Source organism: Choloepus didactylus, chromosome 20, assembly GCF_015220235.1.
Source record: "Choloepus didactylus isolate mChoDid1 chromosome 20, mChoDid1.pri, whole genome shotgun sequence".
Classification (NCBI taxonomy): Eukaryota; Metazoa; Chordata; class Mammalia; order Pilosa; family Megalonychidae; genus Choloepus; species Choloepus didactylus.
In genome coordinates this window covers 61,878,667-61,885,775 of record NC_051326.1, presented here as the reverse complement: position 1 = coordinate 61,885,775, position 7,109 = coordinate 61,878,667, and the positions used below count along the sequence as shown (strand labels likewise).

At 47.9% G+C, this 7,109-nt stretch overlaps 1 long non-coding RNA gene across 1 annotated transcript; it reads right to left on the bottom strand.

Moving 5' to 3' along the window:
* Positions 1-285: 285 nt before the first annotated feature.
* LOC119516380 lies at positions 286-5,112 on the bottom strand. The gene is made up of 2 exons (XR_005213289.1): positions 2,224-5,112; positions 286-1,089 (listed from the first exon to the last, which is right to left on the bottom strand). It is a non-coding gene; the product is annotated as an uncharacterized LOC119516380 (long non-coding RNA).
* Between the last annotated feature and the right edge of the window lie 1,997 nt (positions 5,113-7,109).

Genomic DNA, 7,109 nt, shown 5'->3' with positions numbered 1-7,109 from the left:
AGAGACAGGTGGGGAGATGGAGGTCCAGGGAAAGAGTGGCTGGGGCAAGGCCCTGAGGTGAGAGGTACCCGGCAATCAGTGGAGAGGCCGGATGGAGGAATCTGGGGAGGAGGGGGAGGGCTGGAGGAGGGGGAGGGGGGACGGCTGGGGGACTACATGGTGAAGGAGGGAGGCCACCAGCTCAGAGCAGAGCTGGGATGAGCCTGAGGCTCTTGCCTTGTTTGCAAAATTAATGGGCACCAAAAAGCTCTGTCATCAAGATAAACAATACTTCAATGCAATAGGTTAAAAAAATCCAGATGCAGGTATTTAATGCAATGTTTAAAAACATCAAAATTAACACCAAAAGCCCGTGATAATTTTTGCACCTGAGCTGGCCCCTCCCTGGCCCCTGGGTCCGAGAGGACAAGGTGGGCCACTGTGTTTCCATGGCCCCTCTGTCCCTCAGCTCCTTCCCGGCCTCCAGGCGGCCCCGAGGGTCATTGTCCTCACCTGGAAGGTGCTGCGTGCGGGAGAAGGAGCAAACGAGGCAGCCCGGCCTGCGGGAAGCTCAGGGCACCCCGCCACCCCAGGGAAGGCCCCAAAATGGACGGCTCCCCAGTGGCGTGGGGCCCCGGGCCCAGTGGGCCAGCACTCGGCAGTCCTCAGAGCAGGTGGCGGAGAAGCCGGGGGTCTCGGCCACCACAGCGTCCCACCATCCTCGGTTTCCTCCAGGGCAGGGAGGCCCCTGTGGGGTCACTGCGGGGTGCATGGTGCCTCCTGGGGCCGAGCATAACCGAGAGCTGGGAGGGAGAAAGCTGGTGCCCACCTGGCTGCCGGCGGAGGTCCCGGCCGTGCGGCTGCTTCCCGGGCCTGTGCGGGAGGCCCCACGGCTCTCACCAGGTGAGGCCAACCCACCTGAGCCCTGGGCGACAGGCGGCCTGCGTGGTTCCACTCCCCGGTTTCAGACAGAGGGAGATGGTCAGAGCCCCTCGGTGGTATGTGGGGGCTGCAGACTGCAGCAGGCCCTTGGAGCTGGATGGCACCCAAAGGATGTCTGATCCAAACTGCCAAACTTCTTTCAGCAGGAGATGCCCTCTTTTTCTTCGCCTAAATAAAGCACATGTACAAAATCATCATTTAACTTTCTGAGGTTGCCCATGCATGTTTCTCCACAAGGATGCTGATGCTTTGTCCAAAGGAGTCCCCATCTGTGGCCTGTCCTGCACACAGCAGGAAACAGCTGAAAGTGAGTGACCATGAGCAAAACACCCCGTGCCTTCCCGGCTGTCCATGGGCACCTCCACCAGAACCACCGAGTGACAGGTGACCAAGCTTCACGGTGCCCCTGTGGGGCTGTGGTGGGCGTGCCTCATGGCACAAGCCCTCAGCCTCTCGGGCCTCAATTTCCAGCTCTGCCAAATGGGAATCGTGACCCTGCACATCACAGCCTTGGGAGGCCGAGGGCACATGGCAGGGCCTGCAGTCAGCCCTCCGTGTCCAGGCTTCACTCATCCAGTTCTCCTGCCTAGCAGACACACCGGTCCCCAGGCCTGTGAGACGGTCCACCACGGACACCAGACAATAGGAGCAAAAGGCCAAGCCCTAAGGCACCCACTGACACCTGCTTCCATTCCAGGGACAGCCGCTCCGGTGTGTGCTCACCAGCCTGGGCCTGCAGCAGGGGCTCACACAGCTCGGAACCATGGCTCAGAGGAAAACCCCAGTGGCCACCATGGTGTCCTGGTGAGCCCCCAACTTCCCCACCCCAGGGGGACGCGGCCTGCAATGTCTGTGTCATCCTGGAGACTGGAAAGGCTGGAGCCCAGTTCATGAAAAAAGGCCAAGACAGATTGAAAAGGGAACTGGGATGAAGTCACATCATCAAGGCCTGTTGTTCCCTACATTACTTGAAAGGCACAACTTCTTAAACAAGAAGGCTGTGCAGTTATGTTCTCAGGATGAATTGAGTAGAAGAATCCACTCCAACATCACCCCAAACTGCAGCAGCATTTCCTGAGCTCCAGGTCTTACTAGTCATGGAGCTTTCCTAGTGGGGTCAGGCTCCCCTTGGAGAGTGAAACTTCCCGATATCCCCTCACCCCCACCCCACCCCACTCCCAGCAAGTTTTCTATCTAGTTTTGCCTAAATGCAGCTTCCTGGGTCATAGAGAAAATGGAGAGAGTGGTCCCACTTGCTTCCTCAGGTCTACACCAGTGCAGATGAGGACGAGATGAACACACCTGGCTACACAGGCACAGGCAGGATGCCTGGCTCGAAGCTTTCCACTCCCTCCGCTTCAAAAAGAAACAGCGCAGCTGAGAAATGTTGAACTGGTGGATCTTGGTGTCCAGGCCGGGGGGAGGGGACGTACATTCTCTTATGAGTTCTGAATTATTTTTGCAACTGTCCTATAAGCTTGAAAGTATTTCAAAATAAGACGTTTTTAAAAAAGAAAGAAAGAGCATGAATGGGTAAAACAGATCCAAAAGACTAGCCCCAGATCCTCAAACCGGAATGAGGAAAATACGAAAAATGCAATAGAAAGTCGAAGTGAAAGTTCCACCCTCAGTCACCAGTTCAGCGAAACCAGCAGCTCAACCTTCCGAGGCTCATGAGTGGTTGTTTCTCAGGTCCTGCCGCTGTACCTGCAGGTGCAGCCCCACGTCCACCCGTGACATGCTCTGGCTCATCACCAAGAGGCAGGAGGACGACGCCGGGGATGCGGTGGAAGGAAGGAAACCGCCCAGGACTCTCCCTGCATGTCCCCTGCCTTTGCTTTGTTTCACCTAAATCCTCCAGCACTGGACGCTCACACGGATAGAGGGCCACTAAATCGGCAATTCAAAAACATCGCACGAGCCGTTCTTCAGGTGGTGAGCTGTGGTCCATCTGTCCGGGGCAGCCGCCCTCCAAACGGATCAGTGTCCAGAGGAGCTCTGCAGCAGCTGCCAGGCCCAAGGCCCGGGAGTCGGGGCCACTCGGCGCCTCGCTTTCCGTGTGAACCCAGGCCAGTCCTCTCTAATTCTCAGGTTCTGTCCCTGCCTGCTGGAAGCAACACTGGGCCCATGACATGGCTTTCCAGTGGTGAAAGGGATAATCCAGGCAGAGCCCTTAGCGCTTTGCCTGGCTCGAGCTATCTCATAGATTTGTTGCTTGTTGTCCTTAGTAGGGGCTTGAAACTATGCTGGGGGCAGGTGCCACCACACTCCCCGTGACATGCGTGGCCTCCGGCTGTGTGCACCAGCCATGGGCTTACCGGCATTTGTCACCCTGTCCTGTTTCCGCATCGCTGAGGCTGACGCTGATGTGCCAGCCCCTGCTGCACCCCACCGGCTGAAGACTGCCTGAGGCGAGGACCCCAGCCAGGATCCCGGTGCAGCCAGCTCTGCCAGCCCTGGAGAAACTGTCTCAGCCGACGGGAACTTTCTGCAGCTCCCCTCTAGCGTTCACCGGGTTAGGAAGGCAGCACCTGCGGGCAGGGGGCAGCAGCCAGATGGAGTGCGGAAAACGCCACCGTGGACTGAGTGAAGTCTGGAGACAGGCACTTCCCGTCCTTCCCACGGGGACAGGCCTCGGGTCTGCACTGGGCAGTAAGCACAGCAGCAGTGACAAGCAGGACCCACCTGCAGCAGGCTGCTGTCCCTGCCCAGCCTCTCGCTGCACCTGCACCAGTTAGGCCCGTGGGAAGGTCCTTTCCCTGCCCAGATGAGGAAACAGAAACCCCCGCTCACAGACGAGGCTCATGGGGCCGCCACGGGGACACGTCGCAGTGTGTCCCCCAGACGCTGTCGGTCAGTCGGGTGGGCAGGTGGAAGCAGCCCCAGGAAACGCGGCCCATGCCGCATGCCGAGCCAACAGGAGCAGGGGCTGGTGGACCCTGAACCCACCACTGAGGCCCTGCGACTCCTGGGGCGCTGTGGCGGACGATCCTCAGCCAGAGCAGGACAGGGGACCAGGGGTGCTCAGCCTCTCCCTGCCCCTGACCCCACGGCGCCCCGGGACGACCTGCTCCTGCCCATTACCGAGGGTCACAGCAACCTCAGCCGGCCACCCCTGCGGGAGCCCACGGTGGAGGACAGAACATCCCGGAGCGCCCCTGACATGTCTTCACAGGAAAGGGCTTGCAGGGGAAATAATGAGCCGTTAATAAAGGAGCTCATTGAATGACCTTCTCCAGAAGAAGCAGATTAATGGATTCAGACAAGGAATCTAAACGACGCAGAGTACATATCCTCAAAGAGAAGGGAGAATACTGAAATTATGAAGCAGGACAAGCAGTTATAATTTTTAAAATGAAAGAACCACAGCTACAGGGGTTGAAAATTGTTTCAATTAAAAGAAAGAACTCAATACAGGGTTTGAAACCCAGCCGAGGAGAAATTACACAGCCAGAGCACTGTGCAGGGCATTCTGAGGAGACTTTGGCCGGGACTAAGAGGTGGGATGACAAAGAGAGCCGCTGACATCACAGTAGGAGACCCTAAAGGAGAAAAAAAAATGGAGGGGGAAGTACTGGAAGAAATTACTACTGAAAATTTCCCAAAATTGCAATAAAGATGTAACACCTCAGATAGAAAATACTCATTTGGTGCCAGAAGGGTTAATTAAGGAAAAAACCCCATACCTGGATGCATTCAATATAGTGAAATTTGAGGGCATCAGAGGCTAAGAGAACACGTGAACTGCTTCCAGAGAGTAAGAGTCAATCAGACTCAAAGTAAGAAGAATCAGATTGACAAAAATATTCCTCATCATTAACCCTAGATATAAAAAGACAATGAAGCAATATTTTCAAAGTGCAAAAGGAACTTCAAATCCAGAATTTCAAATCCAGCTAAATTATCATCTAAGAATGAAATGATGATATTCTCAGGAATACAAGGACTTAGAAGGTTAACCACACAGAGACCCTTTGAAAATATTCCAGGAAGGAATATTCTAGCAAAAAAAGTAAATCCAAGAAAACTCTGGGATTTTAGAAGTAAGCATGAGAAAATAACTCAGTAGAGTTGTCTAAACAAATAATTATCAAAATTTTTAAAAGAATAAGAAAATCAAAAGTGTATTCTTACTGAAGAATAATAAATAATATCAAAAGTATAAAGAATTAAAATTCTAGATGATATCAAAATGATAGTGTGGGTTGCCAAAAGGAGTAAAAAGTTTATGGAGGTAATTATCTTGCTCAAGGCAAAAAATACAGATATGATTAGCTTCTGAATTATAGGAAACATACATAAATGTGGGTCTTAATAAGTAAGGGGTAACCCAAAGAAGAGCATAAATAAAATGTATAACTTTCAAACCATTAGAAGAAAATTCAATGAAAGTAAGGAAAGGAGAAAATGGTAAAAATAAAATACAATAAACAAAAAATGCAAAATACAATACCAGATTGCTCACCAAGCAGATTGAGTTTTTTAATCCAACAATGTGCTGCTATTTGCAAGAGGCACCTTTTAAAAGTCAAAAATATGAAAAAAGATACACCAAGAAAATCTCAACCCAAAATAAGCCAGTATAATAATGAATTAGCAAACAAAATATAATTAAATGTGAAAAACATAATAAATGCACAGAGAGGGACATTATACATTGGTAAAAAGGCTCAGAAGAAGAGAAAGGCAAAATGATTATGAATATACGTGCATTTCTTGATGGTTTCAAAAAACCTAAAACAACTGAAGAGAATACAATAAAGCAAAATCTGTGGTTAGAAATATTAATATATACTTTTAAGAAACTGATAGCTCACATACACAAAAAATAAGTAGAGCCATCAAAGATTTAATAATGTAATTGATAAGCACAGAAGAGAGAAAAATATTCTTTTTGAATAATTGTGGAACATTCACCAAAATCTGCTATGTATAATTTCACAAAGGAAATCTCAAATTTGCAAACATCACACACTGTGTTCTCTGACACTAATGCAATAAAATTAGAAATTCATAGCAAAAAGACAGCTTTAAAAATCACTTGCGCTTCAAAAGGGTAAATTTTATATATATAAATTATATCGCAATAAAGCTGTTATTCTAAAAAATCACCTGTACCTGGAAACTAAACAACCTTTGCTTTAAAGAGGAACTCACAAAGAAAAATATAAATGAATAATGATAAAACCATATACATAAAACCAAACATAAAATTTGTGGGATACAGCAAAACTATACTTGGAAATTTATAGCTTTAGATATTTTTATCGGAAAAAAAAGATGACTGAAAACAAATAAGCTAAGAATTCAACTCGAGACACTAGAAAAACAGCAACACTGAAAATCCAAAGAAACAAGAAGGAAAGCAAAAATAAAAATAAGGGAATAAATCAAAGTAACAGAGAACCAACAAATAAGTTGATTGACTAAACCAAAAGTTAGGTATCTGACAGATGAGACACGGCTGACAAGACTAAGAACAAAACACAAAATGAGAAAGAGTAGGTATTTTCAAAGAAATAATAAAGAGTATTTCGCACCAAAAATATACAAATAAACGAGAACAGGATGAAATGTAAATATTTTAGGTAAACTATAGAAATGAAAAGGCTAATACATGGGGAAACAGAAATCTTGAGTAGATCAGAACTGTTACAGAAACTGATTAGTCAAAGATCGCTCTTCAAAAACAGTCTTAAGTCCAGAGAATTTTACAGGAAATGTTACCAAACATTCAAAGAACAGGTAATATTTATCCACTGTTTAAAAAAAAATTGGAAAGAAGGAAAGCTGCCCAGTTCTTTTTTATGATGCTAATAAGAGTCTTGATTCCAGAACTGGATGGGAATAGCATGTGCACAAAATTTTTATGGAAAACAAAACTATGAAACCCACTTAACAGGCATAAGACAACACCTGAATAGCTGGAAGATGTATTATAGAGGTGTCAATTCTCTCCAAATAACCTGAAATTTAATTCAATGCCAATCACAATTCTAGGATAATGCTTTGCAGAACTTTAATGCAAAATGTACATGGAAGAATAAAGATCAGAATAATTTTGGAAAAGGACCCCAAAAGGGGAAGAACATTCCCTACCAGCTGTGAAGACACACTTCAAAGCCACTGTGCACTTGGAACCACAGGTGACCACTGCATACTTGGAATCACAGGTGGCCACTGCACAC